A 27,205-nucleotide genomic window follows, 5' to 3' on the forward strand; every position below is an offset into this window, starting at 1 on the left:
GGTGAGAAAGGTACAGAGGGCAGGGTTTGGGGGCTGGGAAGGAAAGGGAAAAGATTAGGGTTTGGGGATGATGAAAGGGCTTTCTACGGGTAAGGATGGCAAAGGGTGGCAGTGACGGAAAGTCAGGCAACCTGTCCTGTCCGTCTTTTTGTATCGTGAATTGGAAAGACTGCAAGGGGGAGGGGAGTTGCTTGCGCCCTAAAGGAGGAGTTATTCAGATTCATTGCAGTGGGCGGCGGCTGCAAAACGCACCATTCTTCTTGTTTTGGCTCTGCAAAGCAGCCTTTTCAAGGGTTGGCTTGGGTGACAAAATGTCTTGTGTAGGCGTGGGTTTGTCTCCCTCTCGCTCTCTCTCCCTAAGATGTGTCCGGCATAGGCCAGGGTGCCACTCGAGGCCCAAACCAATTCTGGTTATCGCTTCTCGGCCTTTTGGCTAAGATCAAGTGTAGTATCTGTTCTTATCAGTTTAATATCTGATACGTCCCCTATCTGGGGACCATATATTAAATGGATTTTTAGAACAGGGAGATGGAAAAAGAGCTTGCTCTGTCCACTCCACGCATTGACCTGGTATTGCAGTACCTCCAGGAACGGTGCACCCCTTCTTAACCCAGTTTCCAAAAGCAGAACTCAATTCACCTGATTCATATTAGCCCGATTTAATGAATTGGAAGAAAGCATACGTCTTCATATGCACCTCAATTTGGCCCATTCACTTTTCACACTTCCTCCTTTTGTTTTTTATCTTTCACACTTTTGACTTTCTTTATTCATCCAAATAGCAAACTCATCACCACTCAACCTGACCAACTCGGCTATGTCCCCGTGCTGCAGTTCTCTGTCTTATCTAGATCATTTGCAATTGAATGGAATAGATCCCTTTTGGACAAAGTGGATTCACCTGCTGCTGCAGTGACCACAGGTGTGATAACATCTAGAATTGGCATCTGGTGCGATCTCTCCGCTTCCACTCCAAAGAAAGTTACCTGTTTATTCCTATCATGCATTGGTTTTTGGGGTTTTCTTTGAGTAATGATGATCTCTTTAGTAGTCTGTTGGCGCCCTCTCCTGGAGGAATAGTTTGCTTGCTCTTGGACATTCTAAAAGAGAGGTCATGATAGACATTGAGCTTCTGAGCTCAATTGGGGACAGTCATGGGTGATGAATGTTTGCAACCTACTGCGAAGCCTCATACCGCAATATAAGGAACGTCAAATACTAAGAAAGGGCGGCCTATGAAAGAATTACTACTTTCAATAAGTACACTTAAACGGCTAATTGGGAATAGAAAAACTGTAAAAAGCCCTCTGAGAAAGCCCCCCTCTAACCTTTGATAGTAAGCTTTTCTGTAGTCTGCCTGTTGATGTATTTTCCGTTTGAACTGTGCACAACATGAAGAGACGGAACACTGGCGGCTTGTCACAATGCCCCCCGATGACATCACAATAGCGCTGCTGCCTAGAAAACAAGCTGCGCAGAAGAAGTTGTTCTTTGGGTGGGAGGGTGGGCTAGTGGAAGGAGGGGGCAATCTCTTTTTTTCCCGGGTGGTAGGGGGATGACAGGAGAAGGGAAGCGGGTGGTGAGAAAGGTACAGAGGGCAGGGTTTGGGGGCTGGGAAGGAAAGGGAAAAGATTAGGGTTTGGGGATGATGAAAGGGCTTTCTACGGGTAAGGATGGCAAAGGGTGGCAGTGACGGAAAGTCAGGCAACCTGTCCTGTCCGTCTTTTTGTATCGTGAATTGGAAAGACTGCAAGGGGGAGGGGAGTTGCTTGCGCCCTAAAGGAGGAGTTATTCAGATTCATTGCAGTGGGCGGCGGCTGCAAAACGCACCATTCTTCTTGTTTTGGCTCTGCAAAGCAGCCTTTTCAAGGGTTGGCTTGGGTGACAAAATGTCTTGTGTAGGCGTGGGTTTGTCTCCCTCTCGCTCTCTCTCCCTAAGATGTGTCCGGCATAGGCCAGGGTGCCACTCGAGGCCCAAACCAATTCTGGTTATCGCTTCTCGGCCTTTTGGCTAAGATCAAGTGTAGTATCTGTTCTTATCAGTTTAATATCTGATACGTCCCCTATCTGGGGACCATATATTAAATGGATTTTTAGAACAGGGAGATGGAAAAAGAGCTTGCTCTGTCCACTCCACGCATTGACCTGGTATTGCAGTACCTCCAGGAACGGTGCACCCCTTCTTAACCCAGTTTCCAAAAGCAGAACTCAATTCACCTGATTCATATTAGCCCGATTTAATGAATTGGAAGAAAGCATACGTCTTCATATGCACCTCAATTTGGCCCATTCACTTTTCACACTTCCTCCTTTTGTTTTTTATCTTTCACACTTTTGACTTTCTTTATTCATCCAAATAGCAAACTCATCACCACTCAACCTGACCAACTCGGCTATGTCCCCGTGCTGCAGTTCTCTGTCTTATCTAGATCATTTGCAATTGAATGGAATAGATCCCTTTTGGACAAAGTGGATTCACCTGCTGCTGCAGTGACCACAGGTGTGATAACATCTAGAATTGGCATCTGGTGCGATCTCTCCGCTTCCACTCCAAAGAAAGTTACCTGTTTATTCCTATCATGCATTGGTTTTTGGGGTTTTCTTTGAGTAATGATGATCTCTTTAGTAGTCTGTTGGCGCCCTCTCCTGGAGGAATAGTTTGCTTGCTCTTGGACATTCTAAAAGAGAGGTCATGATAGACATTGAGCTTCTGAGCTCAATTGGGGACAGTCATGGGTGATGAATGTTTGCAACCTACTGCGAAGCCTCATACCGCAATATAAGGAACGTCAAATACTAAGAAAGGGCGGCCTATGAAAGAATTACTACTTTCAATAAGTACACTTAAACGGCTAATTGGGAATAGAAAAACTGTAAAAAGCCCTCTGAGAAAGCCCCCCTCTAACCTTTGATAGTAAGCTTTTCTGTAGTCTGCCTGTTGATGTATTTTCCGTTTGAACTGTGCACAACATGAAGAGACGGAACACTGGCGGCTTGTCACAATGCCCCCCGATGACATCACAATAGCGCTGCTGCCTAGAAAACAAGCTGCGCAGAAGAAGTTGTTCTTTGGGTGGGAGGGTGGGCTAGTGGAAGGAGGGGGCAATCTCTTTTTTTCCCGGGTGGTAGGGGGATGACAGGAGAAGGGAAGCGGGTGGTGAGAAAGGTACAGAGGGCAGGGTTTGGGGGCTGGGAAGGAAAGGGAAAAGATTAGGGTTTGGGGATGATGAAAGGGCTTTCTACGGGTAAGGATGGCAAAGGGTGGCAGTGACGGAAAGTCAGGCAACCTGTCCTGTCCGTCTTTTTGTATCGTGAATTGGAAAGACTGCAAGGGGGAGGGGAGTTGCTTGCGCCCTAAAGGAGGAGTTATTCAGATTCATTGCAGTGGGCGGCGGCTGCAAAACGCACCATTCTTCTTGTTTTGGCTCTGCAAAGCAGCCTTTTCAAGGGTTGGCTTGGGTGACAAAATGTCTTGTGTAGGCGTGGGTTTGTCTCCCTCTCGCTCTCTCTCCCTAAGATGTGTCCGGCATAGGCCAGGGTGCCACTCGAGGCCCAAACCAATTCTGGTTATCGCTTCTCGGCCTTTTGGCTAAGATCAAGTGTAGTATCTGTTCTTATCAGTTTAATATCTGATACGTCCCCTATCTGGGGACCATATATTAAATGGATTTTTAGAACAGGGAGATGGAAAAAGAGCTTGCTCTGTCCACTCCACGCATTGACCTGGTATTGCAGTACCTCCAGGAACGGTGCACCCCTTCTTAACCCAGTTTCCAAAAGCAGAACTCAATTCACCTGATTCATATTAGCCCGATTTAATGAATTGGAAGAAAGCATACGTCTTCATATGCACCTCAATTTGGCCCATTCACTTTTCACACTTCCTCCTTTTGTTTTTTATCTTTCACACTTTTGACTTTCTTTATTCATCCAAATAGCAAACTCATCACCACTCAACCTGACCAACTCGGCTATGTCCCCGTGCTGCAGTTCTCTGTCTTATCTAGATCATTTGCAATTGAATGGAATAGATCCCTTTTGGACAAAGTGGATTCACCTGCTGCTGCAGTGACCACAGGTGTGATAACATCTAGAATTGGCATCTGGTGCGATCTCTCCGCTTCCACTCCAAAGAAAGTTACCTGTTTATTCCTATCATGCATTGGTTTTTGGGGTTTTCTTTGAGTAATGATGATCTCTTTAGTAGTCTGTTGGCGCCCTCTCCTGGAGGAATAGTTTGCTTGCTCTTGGACATTCTAAAAGAGAGGTCATGATAGACATTGAGCTTCTGAGCTCAATTGGGGACAGTCATGGGTGATGAATGTTTGCAACCTACTGCGAAGCCTCATACCGCAATATAAGGAACGTCAAATACTAAGAAAGGGCGGCCTATGAAAGAATTACTACTTTCAATAAGTACACTTAAACGGCTAATTGGGAATAGAAAAACTGTAAAAAGCCCTCTGAGAAAGCCCCCCTCTAACCTTTGATAGTAAGCTTTTCTGTAGTCTGCCTGTTGATGTATTTTCCGTTTGAACTGTGCACAACATGAAGAGACGGAACACTGGCGGCTTGTCACAATGCCCCCCGATGACATCACAATAGCGCTGCTGCCTAGAAAACAAGCTGCGCAGAAGAAGTTGTTCTTTGGGTGGGAGGGTGGGCTAGTGGAAGGAGGGGGCAATCTCTTTTTTTCCCGGGTGGTAGGGGGATGACAGGAGAAGGGAAGCGGGTGGTGAGAAAGGTACAGAGGGCAGGGTTTGGGGGCTGGGAAGGAAAGGGAAAAGATTAGGGTTTGGGGATGATGAAAGGGCTTTCTACGGGTAAGGATGGCAAAGGGTGGCAGTGACGGAAAGTCAGGCAACCTGTCCTGTCCGTCTTTTTGTATCGTGAATTGGAAAGACTGCAAGGGGGAGGGGAGTTGCTTGCGCCCTAAAGGAGGAGTTATTCAGATTCATTGCAGTGGGCGGCGGCTGCAAAACGCACCATTCTTCTTGTTTTGGCTCTGCAAAGCAGCCTTTTCAAGGGTTGGCTTGGGTGACAAAATGTCTTGTGTAGGCGTGGGTTTGTCTCCCTCTCGCTCTCTCTCCCTAAGATGTGTCCGGCATAGGCCAGGGTGCCACTCGAGGCCCAAACCAATTCTGGTTATCGCTTCTCGGCCTTTTGGCTAAGATCAAGTGTAGTATCTGTTCTTATCAGTTTAATATCTGATACGTCCCCTATCTGGGGACCATATATTAAATGGATTTTTAGAACAGGGAGATGGAAAAAGAGCTTGCTCTGTCCACTCCACGCATTGACCTGGTATTGCAGTACCTCCAGGAACGGTGCACCCCTTCTTAACCCAGTTTCCAAAAGCAGAACTCAATTCACCTGATTCATATTAGCCCGATTTAATGAATTGGAAGAAAGCATACGTCTTCATATGCACCTCAATTTGGCCCATTCACTTTTCACACTTCCTCCTTTTGTTTTTTATCTTTCACACTTTTGACTTTCTTTATTCATCCAAATAGCAAACTCATCACCACTCAACCTGACCAACTCGGCTATGTCCCCGTGCTGCAGTTCTCTGTCTTATCTAGATCATTTGCAATTGAATGGAATAGATCCCTTTTGGACAAAGTGGATTCACCTGCTGCTGCAGTGACCACAGGTGTGATAACATCTAGAATTGGCATCTGGTGCGATCTCTCCGCTTCCACTCCAAAGAAAGTTACCTGTTTATTCCTATCATGCATTGGTTTTTGGGGTTTTCTTTGAGTAATGATGATCTCTTTAGTAGTCTGTTGGCGCCCTCTCCTGGAGGAATAGTTTGCTTGCTCTTGGACATTCTAAAAGAGAGGTCATGATAGACATTGAGCTTCTGAGCTCAATTGGGGACAGTCATGGGTGATGAATGTTTGCAACCTACTGCGAAGCCTCATACCGCAATATAAGGAACGTCAAATACTAAGAAAGGGCGGCCTATGAAAGAATTACTACTTTCAATAAGTACACTTAAACGGCTAATTGGGAATAGAAAAACTGTAAAAAGCCCTCTGAGAAAGCCCCCCTCTAACCTTTGATAGTAAGCTTTTCTGTAGTCTGCCTGTTGATGTATTTTCCGTTTGAACTGTGCACAACATGAAGAGACGGAACACTGGCGGCTTGTCACAATGCCCCCCGATGACATCACAATAGCGCTGCTGCCTAGAAAACAAGCTGCGCAGAAGAAGTTGTTCTTTGGGTGGGAGGGTGGGCTAGTGGAAGGAGGGGGCAATCTCTTTTTTTCCCGGGTGGTAGGGGGATGACAGGAGAAGGGAAGCGGGTGGTGAGAAAGGTACAGAGGGCAGGGTTTGGGGGCTGGGAAGGAAAGGGAAAAGATTAGGGTTTGGGGATGATGAAAGGGCTTTCTACGGGTAAGGATGGCAAAGGGTGGCAGTGACGGAAAGTCAGGCAACCTGTCCTGTCCGTCTTTTTGTATCGTGAATTGGAAAGACTGCAAGGGGGAGGGGAGTTGCTTGCGCCCTAAAGGAGGAGTTATTCAGATTCATTGCAGTGGGCGGCGGCTGCAAAACGCACCATTCTTCTTGTTTTGGCTCTGCAAAGCAGCCTTTTCAAGGGTTGGCTTGGGTGACAAAATGTCTTGTGTAGGCGTGGGTTTGTCTCCCTCTCGCTCTCTCTCCCTAAGATGTGTCCGGCATAGGCCAGGGTGCCACTCGAGGCCCAAACCAATTCTGGTTATCGCTTCTCGGCCTTTTGGCTAAGATCAAGTGTAGTATCTGTTCTTATCAGTTTAATATCTGATACGTCCCCTATCTGGGGACCATATATTAAATGGATTTTTAGAACAGGGAGATGGAAAAAGAGCTTGCTCTGTCCACTCCACGCATTGACCTGGTATTGCAGTACCTCCAGGAACGGTGCACCCCTTCTTAACCCAGTTTCCAAAAGCAGAACTCAATTCACCTGATTCATATTAGCCCGATTTAATGAATTGGAAGAAAGCATACGTCTTCATATGCACCTCAATTTGGCCCATTCACTTTTCACACTTCCTCCTTTTGTTTTTTATCTTTCACACTTTTGACTTTCTTTATTCATCCAAATAGCAAACTCATCACCACTCAACCTGACCAACTCGGCTATGTCCCCGTGCTGCAGTTCTCTGTCTTATCTAGATCATTTGCAATTGAATGGAATAGATCCCTTTTGGACAAAGTGGATTCACCTGCTGCTGCAGTGACCACAGGTGTGATAACATCTAGAATTGGCATCTGGTGCGATCTCTCCGCTTCCACTCCAAAGAAAGTTACCTGTTTATTCCTATCATGCATTGGTTTTTGGGGTTTTCTTTGAGTAATGATGATCTCTTTAGTAGTCTGTTGGCGCCCTCTCCTGGAGGAATAGTTTGCTTGCTCTTGGACATTCTAAAAGAGAGGTCATGATAGACATTGAGCTTCTGAGCTCAATTGGGGACAGTCATGGGTGATGAATGTTTGCAACCTACTGCGAAGCCTCATACCGCAATATAAGGAACGTCAAATACTAAGAAAGGGCGGCCTATGAAAGAATTACTACTTTCAATAAGTACACTTAAACGGCTAATTGGGAATAGAAAAACTGTAAAAAGCCCTCTGAGAAAGCCCCCCTCTAACCTTTGATAGTAAGCTTTTCTGTAGTCTGCCTGTTGATGTATTTTCCGTTTGAACTGTGCACAACATGAAGAGACGGAACACTGGCGGCTTGTCACAATGCCCCCCGATGACATCACAATAGCGCTGCTGCCTAGAAAACAAGCTGCGCAGAAGAAGTTGTTCTTTGGGTGGGAGGGTGGGCTAGTGGAAGGAGGGGGCAATCTCTTTTTTTCCCGGGTGGTAGGGGGATGACAGGAGAAGGGAAGCGGGTGGTGAGAAAGGTACAGAGGGCAGGGTTTGGGGGCTGGGAAGGAAAGGGAAAAGATTAGGGTTTGGGGATGATGAAAGGGCTTTCTACGGGTAAGGATGGCAAAGGGTGGCAGTGACGGAAAGTCAGGCAACCTGTCCTGTCCGTCTTTTTGTATCGTGAATTGGAAAGACTGCAAGGGGGAGGGGAGTTGCTTGCGCCCTAAAGGAGGAGTTATTCAGATTCATTGCAGTGGGCGGCGGCTGCAAAACGCACCATTCTTCTTGTTTTGGCTCTGCAAAGCAGCCTTTTCAAGGGTTGGCTTGGGTGACAAAATGTCTTGTGTAGGCGTGGGTTTGTCTCCCTCTCGCTCTCTCTCCCTAAGATGTGTCCGGCATAGGCCAGGGTGCCACTCGAGGCCCAAACCAATTCTGGTTATCGCTTCTCGGCCTTTTGGCTAAGATCAAGTGTAGTATCTGTTCTTATCAGTTTAATATCTGATACGTCCCCTATCTGGGGACCATATATTAAATGGATTTTTAGAACAGGGAGATGGAAAAAGAGCTTGCTCTGTCCACTCCACGCATTGACCTGGTATTGCAGTACCTCCAGGAACGGTGCACCCCTTCTTAACCCAGTTTCCAAAAGCAGAACTCAATTCACCTGATTCATATTAGCCCGATTTAATGAATTGGAAGAAAGCATACGTCTTCATATGCACCTCAATTTGGCCCATTCACTTTTCACACTTCCTCCTTTTGTTTTTTATCTTTCACACTTTTGACTTTCTTTATTCATCCAAATAGCAAACTCATCACCACTCAACCTGACCAACTCGGCTATGTCCCCGTGCTGCAGTTCTCTGTCTTATCTAGATCATTTGCAATTGAATGGAATAGATCCCTTTTGGACAAAGTGGATTCACCTGCTGCTGCAGTGACCACAGGTGTGATAACATCTAGAATTGGCATCTGGTGCGATCTCTCCGCTTCCACTCCAAAGAAAGTTACCTGTTTATTCCTATCATGCATTGGTTTTTGGGGTTTTCTTTGAGTAATGATGATCTCTTTAGTAGTCTGTTGGCGCCCTCTCCTGGAGGAATAGTTTGCTTGCTCTTGGACATTCTAAAAGAGAGGTCATGATAGACATTGAGCTTCTGAGCTCAATTGGGGACAGTCATGGGTGATGAATGTTTGCAACCTACTGCGAAGCCTCATACCGCAATATAAGGAACGTCAAATACTAAGAAAGGGCGGCCTATGAAAGAATTACTACTTTCAATAAGTACACTTAAACGGCTAATTGGGAATAGAAAAACTGTAAAAAGCCCTCTGAGAAAGCCCCCCTCTAACCTTTGATAGTAAGCTTTTCTGTAGTCTGCCTGTTGATGTATTTTCCGTTTGAACTGTGCACAACATGAAGAGACGGAACACTGGCGGCTTGTCACAATGCCCCCCGATGACATCACAATAGCGCTGCTGCCTAGAAAACAAGCTGCGCAGAAGAAGTTGTTCTTTGGGTGGGAGGGTGGGCTAGTGGAAGGAGGGGGCAATCTCTTTTTTTCCCGGGTGGTAGGGGGATGACAGGAGAAGGGAAGCGGGTGGTGAGAAAGGTACAGAGGGCAGGGTTTGGGGGCTGGGAAGGAAAGGGAAAAGATTAGGGTTTGGGGATGATGAAAGGGCTTTCTACGGGTAAGGATGGCAAAGGGTGGCAGTGACGGAAAGTCAGGCAACCTGTCCTGTCCGTCTTTTTGTATCGTGAATTGGAAAGACTGCAAGGGGGAGGGGAGTTGCTTGCGCCCTAAAGGAGGAGTTATTCAGATTCATTGCAGTGGGCGGCGGCTGCAAAACGCACCATTCTTCTTGTTTTGGCTCTGCAAAGCAGCCTTTTCAAGGGTTGGCTTGGGTGACAAAATGTCTTGTGTAGGCGTGGGTTTGTCTCCCTCTCGCTCTCTCTCCCTAAGATGTGTCCGGCATAGGCCAGGGTGCCACTCGAGGCCCAAACCAATTCTGGTTATCGCTTCTCGGCCTTTTGGCTAAGATCAAGTGTAGTATCTGTTCTTATCAGTTTAATATCTGATACGTCCCCTATCTGGGGACCATATATTAAATGGATTTTTAGAACAGGGAGATGGAAAAAGAGCTTGCTCTGTCCACTCCACGCATTGACCTGGTATTGCAGTACCTCCAGGAACGGTGCACCCCTTCTTAACCCAGTTTCCAAAAGCAGAACTCAATTCACCTGATTCATATTAGCCCGATTTAATGAATTGGAAGAAAGCATACGTCTTCATATGCACCTCAATTTGGCCCATTCACTTTTCACACTTCCTCCTTTTGTTTTTTATCTTTCACACTTTTGACTTTCTTTATTCATCCAAATAGCAAACTCATCACCACTCAACCTGACCAACTCGGCTATGTCCCCGTGCTGCAGTTCTCTGTCTTATCTAGATCATTTGCAATTGAATGGAATAGATCCCTTTTGGACAAAGTGGATTCACCTGCTGCTGCAGTGACCACAGGTGTGATAACATCTAGAATTGGCATCTGGTGCGATCTCTCCGCTTCCACTCCAAAGAAAGTTACCTGTTTATTCCTATCATGCATTGGTTTTTGGGGTTTTCTTTGAGTAATGATGATCTCTTTAGTAGTCTGTTGGCGCCCTCTCCTGGAGGAATAGTTTGCTTGCTCTTGGACATTCTAAAAGAGAGGTCATGATAGACATTGAGCTTCTGAGCTCAATTGGGGACAGTCATGGGTGATGAATGTTTGCAACCTACTGCGAAGCCTCATACCGCAATATAAGGAACGTCAAATACTAAGAAAGGGCGGCCTATGAAAGAATTACTACTTTCAATAAGTACACTTAAACGGCTAATTGGGAATAGAAAAACTGTAAAAAGCCCTCTGAGAAAGCCCCCCTCTAACCTTTGATAGTAAGCTTTTCTGTAGTCTGCCTGTTGATGTATTTTCCGTTTGAACTGTGCACAACATGAAGAGACGGAACACTGGCGGCTTGTCACAATGCCCCCCGATGACATCACAATAGCGCTGCTGCCTAGAAAACAAGCTGCGCAGAAGAAGTTGTTCTTTGGGTGGGAGGGTGGGCTAGTGGAAGGAGGGGGCAATCTCTTTTTTTCCCGGGTGGTAGGGGGATGACAGGAGAAGGGAAGCGGGTGGTGAGAAAGGTACAGAGGGCAGGGTTTGGGGGCTGGGAAGGAAAGGGAAAAGATTAGGGTTTGGGGATGATGAAAGGGCTTTCTACGGGTAAGGATGGCAAAGGGTGGCAGTGACGGAAAGTCAGGCAACCTGTCCTGTCCGTCTTTTTGTATCGTGAATTGGAAAGACTGCAAGGGGGAGGGGAGTTGCTTGCGCCCTAAAGGAGGAGTTATTCAGATTCATTGCAGTGGGCGGCGGCTGCAAAACGCACCATTCTTCTTGTTTTGGCTCTGCAAAGCAGCCTTTTCAAGGGTTGGCTTGGGTGACAAAATGTCTTGTGTAGGCGTGGGTTTGTCTCCCTCTCGCTCTCTCTCCCTAAGATGTGTCCGGCATAGGCCAGGGTGCCACTCGAGGCCCAAACCAATTCTGGTTATCGCTTCTCGGCCTTTTGGCTAAGATCAAGTGTAGTATCTGTTCTTATCAGTTTAATATCTGATACGTCCCCTATCTGGGGACCATATATTAAATGGATTTTTAGAACAGGGAGATGGAAAAAGAGCTTGCTCTGTCCACTCCACGCATTGACCTGGTATTGCAGTACCTCCAGGAACGGTGCACCCCTTCTTAACCCAGTTTCCAAAAGCAGAACTCAATTCACCTGATTCATATTAGCCCGATTTAATGAATTGGAAGAAAGCATACGTCTTCATATGCACCTCAATTTGGCCCATTCACTTTTCACACTTCCTCCTTTTGTTTTTTATCTTTCACACTTTTGACTTTCTTTATTCATCCAAATAGCAAACTCATCACCACTCAACCTGACCAACTCGGCTATGTCCCCGTGCTGCAGTTCTCTGTCTTATCTAGATCATTTGCAATTGAATGGAATAGATCCCTTTTGGACAAAGTGGATTCACCTGCTGCTGCAGTGACCACAGGTGTGATAACATCTAGAATTGGCATCTGGTGCGATCTCTCCGCTTCCACTCCAAAGAAAGTTACCTGTTTATTCCTATCATGCATTGGTTTTTGGGGTTTTCTTTGAGTAATGATGATCTCTTTAGTAGTCTGTTGGCGCCCTCTCCTGGAGGAATAGTTTGCTTGCTCTTGGACATTCTAAAAGAGAGGTCATGATAGACATTGAGCTTCTGAGCTCAATTGGGGACAGTCATGGGTGATGAATGTTTGCAACCTACTGCGAAGCCTCATACCGCAATATAAGGAACGTCAAATACTAAGAAAGGGCGGCCTATGAAAGAATTACTACTTTCAATAAGTACACTTAAACGGCTAATTGGGAATAGAAAAACTGTAAAAAGCCCTCTGAGAAAGCCCCCCTCTAACCTTTGATAGTAAGCTTTTCTGTAGTCTGCCTGTTGATGTATTTTCCGTTTGAACTGTGCACAACATGAAGAGACGGAACACTGGCGGCTTGTCACAATGCCCCCCGATGACATCACAATAGCGCTGCTGCCTAGAAAACAAGCTGCGCAGAAGAAGTTGTTCTTTGGGTGGGAGGGTGGGCTAGTGGAAGGAGGGGGCAATCTCTTTTTTTCCCGGGTGGTAGGGGGATGACAGGAGAAGGGAAGCGGGTGGTGAGAAAGGTACAGAGGGCAGGGTTTGGGGGCTGGGAAGGAAAGGGAAAAGATTAGGGTTTGGGGATGATGAAAGGGCTTTCTACGGGTAAGGATGGCAAAGGGTGGCAGTGACGGAAAGTCAGGCAACCTGTCCTGTCCGTCTTTTTGTATCGTGAATTGGAAAGACTGCAAGGGGGAGGGGAGTTGCTTGCGCCCTAAAGGAGGAGTTATTCAGATTCATTGCAGTGGGCGGCGGCTGCAAAACGCACCATTCTTCTTGTTTTGGCTCTGCAAAGCAGCCTTTTCAAGGGTTGGCTTGGGTGACAAAATGTCTTGTGTAGGCGTGGGTTTGTCTCCCTCTCGCTCTCTCTCCCTAAGATGTGTCCGGCATAGGCCAGGGTGCCACTCGAGGCCCAAACCAATTCTGGTTATCGCTTCTCGGCCTTTTGGCTAAGATCAAGTGTAGTATCTGTTCTTATCAGTTTAATATCTGATACGTCCCCTATCTGGGGACCATATATTAAATGGATTTTTAGAACAGGGAGATGGAAAAAGAGCTTGCTCTGTCCACTCCACGCATTGACCTGGTATTGCAGTACCTCCAGGAACGGTGCACCCCTTCTTAACCCAGTTTCCAAAAGCAGAACTCAATTCACCTGATTCATATTAGCCCGATTTAATGAATTGGAAGAAAGCATACGTCTTCATATGCACCTCAATTTGGCCCATTCACTTTTCACACTTCCTCCTTTTGTTTTTTATCTTTCACACTTTTGACTTTCTTTATTCATCCAAATAGCAAACTCATCACCACTCAACCTGACCAACTCGGCTATGTCCCCGTGCTGCAGTTCTCTGTCTTATCTAGATCATTTGCAATTGAATGGAATAGATCCCTTTTGGACAAAGTGGATTCACCTGCTGCTGCAGTGACCACAGGTGTGATAACATCTAGAATTGGCATCTGGTGCGATCTCTCCGCTTCCACTCCAAAGAAAGTTACCTGTTTATTCCTATCATGCATTGGTTTTTGGGGTTTTCTTTGAGTAATGATGATCTCTTTAGTAGTCTGTTGGCGCCCTCTCCTGGAGGAATAGTTTGCTTGCTCTTGGACATTCTAAAAGAGAGGTCATGATAGACATTGAGCTTCTGAGCTCAATTGGGGACAGTCATGGGTGATGAATGTTTGCAACCTACTGCGAAGCCTCATACCGCAATATAAGGAACGTCAAAAATACTAAGAAAGGGCGGCCTATGAAAGAATTACTACTTTCAATAAGTACACTTAAACGGCTAATTGGGAATAGAAAAACTGTAAAAAGCCCTCTGAGAAAGCCCCCCTCTAACCTTTGATAGTAAGCTTTTCTGTAGTCTGCCTGTTGATGTATTTTCCGTTTGAACTGTGCACAACATGAAGAGACGGAACACTGGCGGCTTGTCACAATGCCCCCCGATGACATCACAATAGCGCTGCTGCCTAGAAAACAAGCTGCGCAGAAGAAGTTGTTCTTTGGGTGGGAGGGTGGGCTAGTGGAAGGAGGGGGCAATCTCTTTTTTTCCCGGGTGGTAGGGGGATGACAGGAGAAGGGAAGCGGGTGGTGAGAAAGGTACAGAGGGCAGGGTTTGGGGGCTGGGAAGGAAAGGGAAAAGATTAGGGTTTGGGGATGATGAAAGGGCTTTCTACGGGTAAGGATGGCAAAGGGTGGCAGTGACGGAAAGTCAGGCAACCTGTCCTGTCCGTCTTTTTGTATCGTGAATTGGAAAGACTGCAAGGGGGAGGGGAGTTGCTTGCGCCCTAAAGGAGGAGTTATTCAGATTCATTGCAGTGGGCGGCGGCTGCAAAACGCACCATTCTTCTTGTTTTGGCTCTGCAAAGCAGCCTTTTCAAGGGTTGGCTTGGGTGACAAAATGTCTTGTGTAGGCGTGGGTTTGTCTCCCTCTCGCTCTCTCTCCCTAAGATGTGTCCGGCATAGGCCAGGGTGCCACTCGAGGCCCAAACCAATTCTGGTTATCGCTTCTCGGCCTTTTGGCTAAGATCAAGTGTAGTATCTGTTCTTATCAGTTTAATATCTGATACGTCCCCTATCTGGGGACCATATATTAAATGGATTTTTAGAACAGGGAGATGGAAAAAGAGCTTGCTCTGTCCACTCCACGCATTGACCTGGTATTGCAGTACCTCCAGGAACGGTGCACCCCTTCTTAACCCAGTTTCCAAAAGCAGAACTCAATTCACCTGATTCATATTAGCCCGATTTAATGAATTGGAAGAAAGCATACGTCTTCATATGCACCTCAATTTGGCCCATTCACTTTTCACACTTCCTCCTTTTGTTTTTTATCTTTCACACTTTTGACTTTCTTTATTCATCCAAATAGCAAACTCATCACCACTCAACCTGACCAACTCGGCTATGTCCCCGTGCTGCAGTTCTCTGTCTTATCTAGATCATTTGCAATTGAATGGAATAGATCCCTTTTGGACAAAGTGGATTCACCTGCTGCTGCAGTGACCACAGGTGTGATAACATCTAGAATTGGCATCTGGTGCGATCTCTCCGCTTCCACTCCAAAGAAAGTTACCTGTTTATTCCTATCATGCATTGGTTTTTGGGGTTTTCTTTGAGTAATGATGATCTCTTTAGTAGTCTGTTGGCGCCCTCTCCTGGAGGAATAGTTTGCTTGCTCTTGGACATTCTAAAAGAGAGGTCATGATAGACATTGAGCTTTTGAGCTCAATTGGGGACAGTCATGGGTGATGAATGTTTGCAACCTACTGCGAAGCCTCATACCGCAATATAAGGAACGTCAAATACTAAGAAAGGGCGGCCTATGAAAGAATTACTACTTTCAATAAGTACACTTAAACGGCTAATTGGGAATAGAAAAACTGTAAAAAGCCCTCTGAGAAAGCCCCCCTCTAACCTTTGATAGTAAGCTTTTCTGTAGTCTGCCTGTTGATGTATTTTCCGTTTGAACTGTGCACAACATGAAGAGACGGAACACTGGCGGCTTGTCACAATGCCCCCCGATGACATCACAATAGCGCTGCTGCCTAGAAAACAAGCTGCGCAGAAGAAGTTGTTCTTTGGGTGGGAGGGTGGGCTAGTGGAAGGAGGGGGCAATCTCTTTTTTTCCCGGGTGGTAGGGGGATGACAGGAGAAGGGAAGCGGGTGGTGAGAAAGGTACAGAGGGCAGGGTTTGGGGGCTGGGAAGGAAAGGGAAAAGATTAGGGTTTGGGGATGATGAAAGGGCTTTCTACGGGTAAGGATGGCAAAGGGTGGCAGTGACGGAAAGTCAGGCAACCTGTCCTGTCCGTCTTTTTGTATCGTGAATTGGAAAGACTGCAAGGGGGAGGGGAGTTGCTTGCGCCCTAAAGGAGGAGTTATTCAGATTCATTGCAGTGGGCGGCGGCTGCAAAACGCACCATTCTTCTTGTTTTGGCTCTGCAAAGCAGCCTTTTCAAGGGTTGGCTTGGGTGACAAAATGTCTTGTGTAGGCGTGGGTTTGTCTCCCTCTCGCTCTCTCTCCCTAAGATGTGTCCGGCATAGGCCAGGGTGCCACTCGAGGCCCAAACCAATTCTGGTTATCGCTTCTCGGCCTTTTGGCTAAGATCAAGTGTAGTATCTGTTCTTATCAGTTTAATATCTGATACGTCCCCTATCTGGGGACCATATATTAAATGGATTTTTAGAACAGGGAGATGGAAAAAGAGCTTGCTCTGTCCACTCCACGCATTGACCTGGTATTGCAGTACCTCCAGGAACGGTGCACCCCTTCTTAACCCAGTTTCCAAAAGCAGAACTCAATTCACCTGATTCATATTAGCCCGATTTAATGAATTGGAAGAAAGCATACGTCTTCATATGCACCTCAATTTGGCCCATTCACTTTTCACACTTCCTCCTTTTGTTTTTTATCTTTCACACTTTTGACTTTCTTTATTCATCCAAATAGCAAACTCATCACCACTCAACCTGACCAACTCGGCTATGTCCCCGTGCTGCAGTTCTCTGTCTTATCTAGATCATTTGCAATTGAATGGAATAGATCCCTTTTGGACAAAGTGGATTCACCTGCTGCTGCAGTGACCACAGGTGTGATAACATCTAGAATTGGCATCTGGTGCGATCTCTCCGCTTCCACTCCAAAGAAAGTTACCTGTTTATTCCTATCATGCATTGGTTTTTGGGGTTTTCTTTGAGTAATGATGATCTCTTTAGTAGTCTGTTGGCGCCCTCTCCTGGAGGAATAGTTTGCTTGCTCTTGGACATTCTAAAAGAGAGGTCATGATAGACATTGAGCTTCTGAGCTCAATTGGGGACAGTCATGGGTGATGAATGTTTGCAACCTACTGCGAAGCCTCATACCGCAATATAAGGAACGTCAAATACTAAGAAAGGGCGGCCTATGAAAGAATTACTACTTTCAATAAGTACACTTAAACGGCTAATTGGGAATAGAAAAACTGTAAAAAGCCCTCTGAGAAAGCCCCCCTCTAACCTTTGATAGTAAGCTTTTCTGTAGTCTGCCTGTTGATGTATTTTCCGTTTGAACTGTGCACAACATGAAGAGACGGAACACTGGCGGCTTGTCACAATGCCCCCCGATGACATCACAATAGCGCTGCTGCCTAGAAAACAAGCTGCGCAGAAGAAGTTGTTCTTTGGGTGGGAGGGTGGGCTAGTGGAAGGAGGGGGCAATCTCTTTTTTTCCCGGGTGGTAGGGGGATGACAGGAGAAGGGAAGCGGGTGGTGAGAAAGGTACAGAGGGCAGGGTTTGGGGGCTGGGAAGGAAAGGGAAAAGATTAGGGTTTGGGGATGATGAAAGGGCTTTCTACGGGTAAGGATGGCAAAGGGTGGCAGTGACGGAAAGTCAGGCAACCTGTCCTGTCCGTCTTTTTGTATCGTGAATTGGAAAGACTGCAAGGGGGAGGGGAGTTGCTTGCGCCCTAAAGGAGGAGTTATTCAGATTCATTGCAGTGGGCGGCGGCTGCAAAACGCACCATTCTTCTTGTTTTGGCTCTGCAAAGCAGCCTTTTCAAGGGTTGGCTTGGGTGACAAAATGTCTTGTGTAGGCGTGGGTTTGTCTCCCTCTCGCTCTCTCTCCCTAAGATGTGTCCGGCATAGGCCAGGGTGCCACTCGAGGCCCAAACCAATTCTGGTTATCGCTTCTCGGCCTTTTGGCTAAGATCAAGTGTAGTATCTGTTCTTATCAGTTTAATATCTGATACGTCCCCTATCTGGGGACCATATATTAAATGGATTTTTAGAACAGGGAGATGGAAAAAGAGCTTGCTCTGTCCACTCCACGCATTGACCTGGTATTGCAGTACCTCCAGGAACGGTGCACCCCTTCTTAACCCAGTTTCCAAAAGCAGAACTCAATTCACCTGATTCATATTAGCCCGATTTAATGAATTGGAAGAAAGCATACGTCTTCATATGCACCTCAATTTGGCCCATTCACTTTTCACACTTCCTCCTTTTGTTTTTTATCTTTCACACTTTTGACTTTCTTTATTCATCCAAATAGCAAACTCATCACCACTCAACCTGACCAACTCGGCTATGTCCCCGTGCTGCAGTTCTCTGTCTTATCTAGATCATTTGCAATTGAATGGAATAGATCCCTTTTGGACAAAGTGGATTCACCTGCTGCTGCAGTGACCACAGGTGTGATAACATCTAGAATTGGCATCTGGTGCGATCTCTCCGCTTCCACTCCAAAGAAAGTTACCTGTTTATTCCTATCATGCATTGGTTTTTGGGGTTTTCTTTGAGTAATGATGATCTCTTTAGTAGTCTGTTGGCGCCCTCTCCTGGAGGAATAGTTTGCTTGCTCTTGGACATTCTAAAAGAGAGGTCATGATAGACATTGAGCTTCTGAGCTCAATTGGGGACAGTCATGGGTGATGAATGTTTGCAACCTACTGCGAAGCCTCATACCGCAATATAAGGAACGTCAAATACTAAGAAAGGGCGGCCTATGAAAGAATTACTACTTTCAATAAGTACACTTAAACGGCTAATTGGGAATAGAAAAACTGTAAAAAGCCCTCTGAGAAAGCCCCCCTCTAACCTTTGATAGTAAGCTTTTCTGTAGTCTGCCTGTTGATGTATTTTCCGTTTGAACTGTGCACAACATGAAGAGACGGAACACTGGCGGCTTGTCACAATGCCCCCCGATGACATCACAATAGCGCTGCTGCCTAGAAAACAAGCTGCGCAGAAGAAGTTGTTCTTTGGGTGGGAGGGTGGGCTAGTGGAAGGAGGGGGCAATCTCTTTTTTTCCCGGGTGGTAGGGGGATGACAGGAGAAGGGAAGCGGGTGGTGAGAAAGGTACAGAGGGCAGGGTTTGGGGGCTGGGAAGGAAAGGGAAAAGATTAGGGTTTGGGGATGATGAAAGGGCTTTCTACGGGTAAGGATGGCAAAGGGTGGCAGTGACGGAAAGTCAGGCAACCTGTCCTGTCCGTCTTTTTGTATCGTGAATTGGAAAGACTGCAAGGGGGAGGGGAGTTGCTTGCGCCCTAAAGGAGGAGTTATTCAGATTCATTGCAGTGGGCGGCGGCTGCAAAACGCACCATTCTTCTTGTTTTGGCTCTGCAAAGCAGCCTTTTCAAGGGTTGGCTTGGGTGACAAAATGTCTTGTGTAGGCGTGGGTTTGTCTCCCTCTCGCTCTCTCTCCCTAAGATGTGTCCGGCATAGGCCAGGGTGCCACTCGAGGCCCAAACCAATTCTGGTTATCGCTTCTCGGCCTTTTGGCTAAGATCAAGTGTAGTATCTGTTCTTATCAGTTTAATATCTGATACGTCCCCTATCTGGGGACCATATATTAAATGGATTTTTAGAACAGGGAGATGGAAAAAGAGCTTGCTCTGTCCACTCCACGCATTGACCTGGTATTGCAGTACCTCCAGGAACGGTGCACCCCTTCTTAACCCAGTTTCCAAAAGCAGAACTCAATTCACCTGATTCATATTAGCCCGATTTAATGAATTGGAAGAAAGCATACGTCTTCATATGCACCTCAATTTGGCCCATTCACTTTTCACACTTCCTCCTTTTGTTTTTTATCTTTCACACTTTTGACTTTCTTTATTCATCCAAATAGCAAACTCATCACCACTCAACCTGACCAACTCGGCTATGTCCCCGTGCTGCAGTTCTCTGTCTTATCTAGATCATTTGCAATTGAATGGAATAGATCCCTTTTGGACAAAGTGGATTCACCTGCTGCTGCAGTGACCACAGGTGTGATAACATCTAGAATTGGCATCTGGTGCGATCTCTCCGCTTCCACTCCAAAGAAAGTTACCTGTTTATTCCTATCATGCATTGGTTTTTGGGGTTTTCTTTGAGTAATGATGATCTCTTTAGTAGTCTGTTGGCGCCCTCTCCTGGAGGAATAGTTTGCTTGCTCTTGGACATTCTAAAAGAGAGGTCATGATAGACATTGAGCTTCTGAGCTCAATTGGGGACAGTCATGGGTGATGAATGTTTGCAACCTACTGCGAAGCCTCATACCGCAATATAAGGAACGTCAAATACTAAGAAAGGGCGGCCTATGAAAGAATTACTACTTTCAATAAGTACACTTAAACGGCTAATTGGGAATAGAAAAACTGTAAAAAGCCCTCTGAGAAAGCCCCCCTCTAACCTTTGATAGTAAGCTTTTCTGTAGTCTGCCTGTTGATGTATTTTCCGTTTGAACTGTGCACAACATGAAGAGACGGAACACTGGCGGCTTGTCACAATGCCCCCCGATGACATCACAATAGCGCTGCTGCCTAGAAAACAAGCTGCGCAGAAGAAGTTGTTCTTTGGGTGGGAGGGTGGGCTAGTGGAAGGAGGGGGCAATCTCTTTTTTTCCCGGGTGGTAGGGGGATGACAGGAGAAGGGAAGCGGGTGGTGAGAAAGGTACAGAGGGCAGGGTTTGGGGGCTGGGAAGGAAAGGGAAAAGATTAGGGTTTGGGGATGATGAAAGGGCTTTCTACGGGTAAGGATGGCAAAGGGTGGCAGTGACGGAAAGTCAGGCAACCTGTCCTGTCCGTCTTTTTGTATCGTGAATTGGAAAGACTGCAAGGGGGAGGGGAGTTGCTTGCGCCCTAAAGGAGGAGTTATTCAGATTCATTGCAGTGGGCGGCGGCTGCAAAACGCACCATTCTTCTTGTTTTGGCTCTGCAAAGCAGCCTTTTCAAGGGTTGGCTTGGGTGACAAAATGTCTTGTGTAGGCGTGGGTTTGTCTCCCTCTCGCTCTCTCTCCCTAAGATGTGTCCGGCATAGGCCAGGGTGCCACTCGAGGCCCAAACCAATTCTGGTTATCGCTTCTCGGCCTTTTGGCTAAGATCAAGTGTAGTGTTGTTCGAAGAGGTGGTTTAAGCTCCAGGCCACCTTAGTACAATGATACAATGCACACTGGAAGGTTGCGCTTGCTAGTACTCTGGGTGGATAGTATATTCATCTAGAGGAAAACATGGCCCTACCAGGATCGAGGCTATTAGACTGAGTAAGGGTGGGGGGCTATGGTACAACGTGCCCCAGGACTGACGACCCTGGAGTGAGTCTGAGCTTGCTGGCTTGGGACCCCGGCAAGCCTTGGGCTCTGTAGCACACCGTACCTTGCCTTTTCATACTTTTTGAGCATATTACCCTATCCCGGCCTTCTGGCTAGGAAGGGAAATTTTTATAATCCCGGTCGGAGGTCTGGTCAGCTTTGGGCTGAGAAACTAACACCCGGTTGGAGGTCCGGGTCAGCTTCGGCTGAGAAACCAACACCCGGTTGGAGGTCTGGGTCAGCTTCGGCTGAGAAACCAACACCCGGTTGGAGGTCCGGTTAGCCTTGGGCTGAGAAACCAACACCGGTTGACGGTCCGGGCAGTTTCGGCTGCGAAACCAACAACTAGTAGCTCTCTACTCCACTTGGGTAAGATGCCTGGGTGGACGCTGGGAGCAACGACAAGGCTCAACCAGGCTTCGGCTTGGGGGAGCACCGAAGATCCCTGACCCTTGCTGTGGCCTTCTGGCTCGGAGGGACGGGGTTGATTTTTGGGGACCCTCTCCTCACGGTGGGGTCCACACGAATCCTAGCCTTTGCACTGTTTTTGGTGTGACTTCGGTCATGCATTTTTTGTGGTGCTTTGGAAAGCTTCATTAAATCAAAAATCTGTTCTTATCAGTTTAATATCTGATACGTCCCCTATCTGGGGACCATATATTAAATGGATTTTTAGAACAGGGAGATGGAAAAAGAGCTTGCTCTGTCCACTCCACGCATTGACCTGGTATTGCAGTACCTCCAGGAACGGTGCACCCCTTCTTAACCCAGTTTCCAAAAGCAGAACTCAATTCACCTGATTCATATTAGCCCGATTTAATGAATTGGAAGAAAGCATACGTCTTCATATGCACCTCAATTTGGCCCATTCACTTTTCACACTTCCTCCTTTTGTTTTTTATCTTTCACACTTTTGACTTTCTTTATTCATCCAAATAGCAAACTCATCACCACTCAACCTGACCAACTCGGCTATGTCCCCGTGCTGCAGTTCTCTGTCTTATCTAGATCATTTGCAATTGAATGGAATAGATCCCTTTTGGACAAAGTGGATTCACCTGCTGCTGCAGTGACCACAGGTGTGATAACATCTAGAATTGGCATCTGGTGCGATCTCTCCGCTTCCACTCCAAAGAAAGTTACCTGTTTATTCCTATCATGCATTGGTTTTTGGGGTTTTCTTTGAGTAATGATGATCTCTTTAGTAGTCTGTTGGCGCCCTCTCCTGGAGGAATAGTTTGCTTGCTCTTGGACATTCTAAAAGAGAGGTCATGATAGACATTGAGCTTCTGAGCTCAATTGGGGACAGTCATGGGTGATGAATGTTTGCAACCTACTGCGAAGCCTCATACCGCAATATAAGGAACGTCAAATACTAAGAAAGGGCGGCCTATGAAAGAATTACTACTTTCAATAAGTACACTTAAACGGCTAATTGGGAATAGAAAAACTGTAAAAAGCCCTCTGAGAAAGCCCCCCTCTAACCTTTGATAGTAAGCTTTTCTGTAGTCTGCCTGTTGATGTATTTTCCGTTTGAACTGTGCACAACATGAAGAGACGGAACACTGGCGGCTTGTCACAATGCCCCCCGATGACATCACAATAGCGCTGCTGCCTAGAAAACAAGCTGCGCAGAAGAAGTTGTTCTTTGGGTGGGAGGGTGGGCTAGTGGAAGGAGGGGGCAATCTCTTTTTTTCCCGGGTGGTAGGGGGATGACAGGAGAAGGGAAGCGGGTGGTGAGAAAGGTACAGAGGGCAGGGTTTGGGGGCTGGGAAGGAAAGGGAAAAGATTAGGGTTTGGGGATGATGAAAGGGCTTTCTACGGGTAAGGATGGCAAAGGGTGGCAGTGACGGAAAGTCAGGCAACCTGTCCTGTCCGTCTTTTTGTATCGTGAATTGGAAAGACTGCAAGGGGGAGGGGAGTTGCTTGCGCCCTAAAGGAGGAGTTATTCAGATTCATTGCAGTGGGCGGCGGCTGCAAAACGCACCATTCTTCTTGTTTTGGCTCTGCAAAGCAGCCTTTTCAAGGGTTGGCTTGGGTGACAAAATGTCTTGTGTAGGCGTGGGTTTGTCTCCCTCTCGCTCTCTCTCCCTAAGATGTGTCCGGCATAGGCCAGGGTGCCACTCGAGGCCCAAACCAATTCTGGTTATCGCTTCTCGGCCTTTTGGCTAAGATCAAGTGTAGTATCTGTTCTTATCAGTTTAATATCTGATACGTCCCCTATCTGGGGACCATATATTAAATGGATTTTTAGAACAGGGAGATGGAAAAAGAGCTTGCTCTGTCCACTCCACGCATTGACCTGGTATTGCAGTACCTCCAGGAACGGTGCACCCCTTCTTAACCCAGTTTCCAAAAGCAGAACTCAATTCACCTGATTCATATTAGCCCGATTTAATGAATTGGAAGAAAGCATACGTCTTCATATGCACCTCAATTTGGCCCATTCACTTTTCACACTTCCTCCTTTTGTTTTTTATCTTTCACACTTTTGACTTTCTTTATTCATCCAAATAGCAAACTCATCACCACTCAACCTGACCAACTCGGCTATGTCCCCGTGCTGCAGTTCTCTGTCTTATCTAGATCATTTGCAATTGAATGGAATAGATCCCTTTTGGACAAAGTGGATTCACCTGCTGCTGCAGTGACCACAGGTGTGATAACATCTAGAATTGTAGAATTGGCATCTGGTGCGATCTCTCCGCTTCCACTCCAAAGAAAGTTACCTGTTTATTCCTATCATGCATTGGTTTTTGGGGTTTTCTTTGAGTAATGATGATCTCTTTAGTAGTCTGTTGGCGCCCTCTCCTGGAGGAATAGTTTGCTTGCTCTTGGACATTCTAAAAGAGAGGTCATGATAGACATTGAGCTTCTGAGCTCAATTGGGGACAGTCATGGGTGATGAATGTTTGCAACCTACTGCGAAGCCTCATACCGCAATATAAGGAACGTCAAATACTAAGAAAGGGCGGCCTATGAAAGAATTACTACTTTCAATAAGTACACTTAAACGGCTAATTGGGAATAGAAAAACTGTAAAAAGCCCTCTGAGAAAGCCCCCCTCTAACCTTTGATAGTAAGCTTTTCTGTAGTCTGCCTGTTGATGTATTTTCCGTTTGAACTGTGCACAACATGAAGAGACGGAACACTGGCGGCTTGTCACAATGCCCCCCGATGACATCACAATAGCGCTGCTGCCTAGAAAACAAGCTGCGCAGAAGAAGTTGTTCTTTGGGTGGGAGGGTGGGCTAGTGGAAGGAGGGGGCAATCTCTTTTTTTCCCGGGTGGTAGGGGGATGACAGGAGAAGGGAAGCGGGTGGTGAGAAAGGTACAGAGGGCAGGGTTTGGGGGCTGGGAAGGAAAGGGAAAAGATTAGGGTTTGGGGATGATGAAAGGGCTTTCTACGGGTAAGGATGGCAAAGGGTGGCAGTGACGGAAAGTCAGGCAACCTGTCCTGTCCGTCTTTTTGTATCGTGAATTGGAAAGACTGCAAGGGGGAGGGGAGTTGCTTGCGCCCTAAAGGAGGAGTTATTCAGATTCATTGCAGTGGGCGGCGGCTGCAAAACGCACCATTCTTCTTGTTTTGGCTCTGCAAAGCAGCCTTTTCAAGGGTTGGCTTGGGTGACAAAATGTCTTGTGTAGGCGTGGGTTTGTCTCCCTCTCGCTCTCTCTCCCTAAGATGTGTCCGGCATAGGCCAGGGTGCCACTCGAGGCCCAAACCAATTCTGGTTATCGCTTCTCGGCCTTTTGGCTAAGATCAAGTGTAGTATCTGTTCTTATCAGTTTAATATCTGATACGTCCCCTATCTGGGGACCATATATTAAATGGATTTTTAGAACAGGGAGATGGAAAAAGAGCTTGCTCTGTCCACTCCACGCATTGACCTGGTATTGCAGTACCTCCAGGAACGGTGCACCCCTTCTTAACCCAGTTTCCAAAAGCAGAACTCAATTCACCTGATTCATATTAGCCCGATTTAATGAATTGGAAGAAAGCATACGTCTTCATATGCACCTCAATTTGGCCCATTCACTTTTCACACTTCCTCCTTTTGTTTTTTATCTTTCACACTTTTGACTTTCTTTATTCATCCAAATAGCAAACTCATCACCACTCAACCTGACCAACTCGGCTATGTCCCCGTGCTGCAGTTCTCTGTCTTATCTAGATCATTTGCAATTGAATGGAATAGATCCCTTTTGGACAAAGTGGATTCACCTGCTGCTGCAGTGACCACAGGTGTGATAACATCTAGAATTGGCATCTGGTGCGATCTCTCCGCTTCCACTCCAAAGAAAGTTACCTGTTTATTCCTATCATGCATTGGTTTTTGGGGTTTTCTTTGAGTAATGATGATCTCTTTAGTAGTCTGTTGGCGCCCTCTCCTGGAGGAATAGTTTGCTTGCTCTTGGACATTCTAAAAGAGAGGTCATGATAGACATTGAGCTTCTGAGCTCAATTGGGGACAGTCATGGGTGATGAATGTTTGCAACCTACTGCGAAGCCTCATACCGCAATATAAGGAACGTCAAATACTAAGAAAGGGCGGCCTATGAAAGAATTACTACTTTCAATAAGTACACTTAAACGGCTAATTGGGAATAGAAAAACTGTAAAAAGCCCTCTGAGAAAGCCCCCCTCTAACCTTTGATAGTAAGCTTTTCTGTAGTCTGCCTGTTGATGTATTTTCCGTTTGAACTGTGCACAACATGAAGAGACGGAACACTGGCGGCTTGTCACAATGCCCCCCGATGACATCACAATAGCGCTGCTGCCTAGAAAACAAGCTGCGCAGAAGAAGTTGTTCTTTGGGTGGGAGGGTGGGCTAGTGGAAGGAGGGGGCAATCTCTTTTTTTCCCGGGTGGTAGGGGGATGACAGGAGAAGGGAAGCGGGTGGTGAGAAAGGTACAGAGGGCAGGGTTTGGGGGCTGGGAAGGAAAGGGAAAAGATTAGGGTTTGGGGATGATGAAAGGGCTTTCTACGGGTAAGGATGGCAAAGGGTGGCAGTGACGGAAAGTCAGGCAACCTGTCCTGTCCGTCTTTTTGTATCGTGAATTGGAAAGACTGCAAGGGGGAGGGGAGTTGCTTGCGCCCTAAAGGAGGAGTTATTCAGATTCATTGCAGTGGGCGGCGGCTGCAAAACGCACCATTCTTCTTGTTTTGGCTCTGCAAAGCAGCCTTTTCAAGGGTTGGCTTGGGTGACAAAATGTCTTGTGTAGGCGTGGGTTTGTCTCCCTCTCGCTCTCTCTCCCTAAGATGTGTCCGGCATAGGCCAGGGTGCCACTCGAGGCCCAAACCAATTCTGGTTATCGCTTCTCGGCCTTTTGGCTAAGATCAAGTGTAGTATCTGTTCTTATCAGTTTAATATCTGATACGTCCCCTATCTGGGGACCATATATTAAATGGATTTTTAGAACAGGGAGATGGAAAAAGAGCTTGCTCTGTCCACTCCACGCATTGACCTGGTATTGCAGTACCTCCAGGAACGGTGCACCCCTTCTTAACCCAGTTTCCAAAAGCAGAACTCAATTCACCTGATTCATATTAGCCCGATTTAATGAATTGGAAGAAAGCATACGTCTTCATATGCACCTCAATTTGGCCCATTCACTTTTCACACTTCCTCCTTTTGTTTTTTATCTTTCACACTTTTGACTTTCTTTATTCATCCAAATAGCAAACTCATCACCACTCAACCTGACCAACTCGGCTATGTCCCCGTGCTGCAGTTCTCTGTCTTATCTAGATCATTTGCAATTGAATGGAATAGATCCCTTTTGGACAAAGTGGATTCACCTGCTGCTGCAGTGACCACAGGTGTGATAACATCTAGAATTGGCATCTGGTGCGATCTCTCCGCTTCCACTCCAAAGAAAGTTACCTGTTTATTCCTATCATGCATTGGTTTTTGGGGTTTTCTTTGAGTAATGATGATCTCTTTAGTAGTCTGTTGGCGCCCTCTCCTGGAGGAATAGTTTGCTTGCTCTTGGACATTCTAAAAGAGAGGTCATGATAGACATTGAGCTTCTGAGCTCAAT

General features: G+C 46.5%; 17 non-coding genes across 17 annotated transcripts; all 17 read left to right on the forward strand.

Moving 5' to 3' along the window:
- The first annotated feature begins 413 nt into the window (after nt 1-413).
- Nucleotides 414-604, forward strand: LOC142287074 (U2 spliceosomal RNA). Its single transcript, XR_012748094.1, has one exon. It is a non-coding gene; the product is annotated as a U2 spliceosomal RNA (small nuclear RNA).
- A 1,387-nt stretch (nt 605-1,991) lies between these two features.
- On the forward strand, nt 1,992-2,182 carry LOC142287075 (U2 spliceosomal RNA). Its single transcript, XR_012748095.1, has one exon. It is a non-coding gene; the product is annotated as a U2 spliceosomal RNA (small nuclear RNA).
- A 1,387-nt stretch (nt 2,183-3,569) lies between these two features.
- On the forward strand, nt 3,570-3,760 carry LOC142287076 (U2 spliceosomal RNA). Its single transcript, XR_012748096.1, has one exon. It is a non-coding gene; the product is annotated as a U2 spliceosomal RNA (small nuclear RNA).
- A 1,387-nt stretch (nt 3,761-5,147) lies between these two features.
- On the forward strand, nt 5,148-5,338 carry LOC142287077 (U2 spliceosomal RNA). The gene has a single exon (XR_012748097.1). It is a non-coding gene; the product is annotated as a U2 spliceosomal RNA (small nuclear RNA).
- A 1,387-nt stretch (nt 5,339-6,725) lies between these two features.
- On the forward strand, nt 6,726-6,916 carry LOC142287079 (U2 spliceosomal RNA). The gene has a single exon (XR_012748099.1). It is a non-coding gene; the product is annotated as a U2 spliceosomal RNA (small nuclear RNA).
- Nucleotides 6,917-8,303: 1,387 nt separating this feature from the next.
- Nucleotides 8,304-8,494, forward strand: LOC142287080 (U2 spliceosomal RNA). The gene has a single exon (XR_012748100.1). It is a non-coding gene; the product is annotated as a U2 spliceosomal RNA (small nuclear RNA).
- A 1,387-nt stretch (nt 8,495-9,881) lies between these two features.
- On the forward strand, nt 9,882-10,072 carry LOC142287081 (U2 spliceosomal RNA). Its single transcript, XR_012748101.1, has one exon. It is a non-coding gene; the product is annotated as a U2 spliceosomal RNA (small nuclear RNA).
- A 1,387-nt stretch (nt 10,073-11,459) lies between these two features.
- On the forward strand, nt 11,460-11,650 carry LOC142287082 (U2 spliceosomal RNA). Its single transcript, XR_012748102.1, has one exon. It is a non-coding gene; the product is annotated as a U2 spliceosomal RNA (small nuclear RNA).
- Nucleotides 11,651-13,037: 1,387 nt separating this feature from the next.
- On the forward strand, nt 13,038-13,228 carry LOC142287083 (U2 spliceosomal RNA). Its single transcript, XR_012748103.1, has one exon. It is a non-coding gene; the product is annotated as a U2 spliceosomal RNA (small nuclear RNA).
- A 1,389-nt stretch (nt 13,229-14,617) lies between these two features.
- On the forward strand, nt 14,618-14,808 carry LOC142287084 (U2 spliceosomal RNA). The gene has a single exon (XR_012748104.1). It is a non-coding gene; the product is annotated as a U2 spliceosomal RNA (small nuclear RNA).
- A 1,387-nt stretch (nt 14,809-16,195) lies between these two features.
- Nucleotides 16,196-16,386, forward strand: LOC142287085 (U2 spliceosomal RNA). Its single transcript, XR_012748105.1, has one exon. It is a non-coding gene; the product is annotated as a U2 spliceosomal RNA (small nuclear RNA).
- A 1,387-nt stretch (nt 16,387-17,773) lies between these two features.
- Nucleotides 17,774-17,964, forward strand: LOC142287087 (U2 spliceosomal RNA). The gene has a single exon (XR_012748106.1). It is a non-coding gene; the product is annotated as a U2 spliceosomal RNA (small nuclear RNA).
- A 1,387-nt stretch (nt 17,965-19,351) lies between these two features.
- Nucleotides 19,352-19,542, forward strand: LOC142287088 (U2 spliceosomal RNA). The gene has a single exon (XR_012748107.1). It is a non-coding gene; the product is annotated as a U2 spliceosomal RNA (small nuclear RNA).
- A 2,189-nt stretch (nt 19,543-21,731) lies between these two features.
- Nucleotides 21,732-21,924, forward strand: LOC142287053 (U2 spliceosomal RNA). Its single transcript, XR_012748077.1, has one exon. It is a non-coding gene; the product is annotated as a U2 spliceosomal RNA (small nuclear RNA).
- Nucleotides 21,925-23,311: 1,387 nt separating this feature from the next.
- LOC142287089 (U2 spliceosomal RNA) lies at nt 23,312-23,502 on the forward strand. Its single transcript, XR_012748108.1, has one exon. It is a non-coding gene; the product is annotated as a U2 spliceosomal RNA (small nuclear RNA).
- A 1,395-nt stretch (nt 23,503-24,897) lies between these two features.
- Nucleotides 24,898-25,088, forward strand: LOC142287091 (U2 spliceosomal RNA). Its single transcript, XR_012748110.1, has one exon. It is a non-coding gene; the product is annotated as a U2 spliceosomal RNA (small nuclear RNA).
- A 1,387-nt stretch (nt 25,089-26,475) lies between these two features.
- Nucleotides 26,476-26,666, forward strand: LOC142287092 (U2 spliceosomal RNA). The gene has a single exon (XR_012748111.1). It is a non-coding gene; the product is annotated as a U2 spliceosomal RNA (small nuclear RNA).
- Nucleotides 26,667-27,205: the final 539 nt, after the last annotated feature.

This window comes from Anomaloglossus baeobatrachus, unplaced genomic scaffold (genome assembly GCF_048569485.1).
Source record: "Anomaloglossus baeobatrachus isolate aAnoBae1 unplaced genomic scaffold, aAnoBae1.hap1 Scaffold_709, whole genome shotgun sequence".
Classification (NCBI taxonomy): domain Eukaryota; kingdom Metazoa; phylum Chordata; class Amphibia; order Anura; family Aromobatidae; genus Anomaloglossus; species Anomaloglossus baeobatrachus.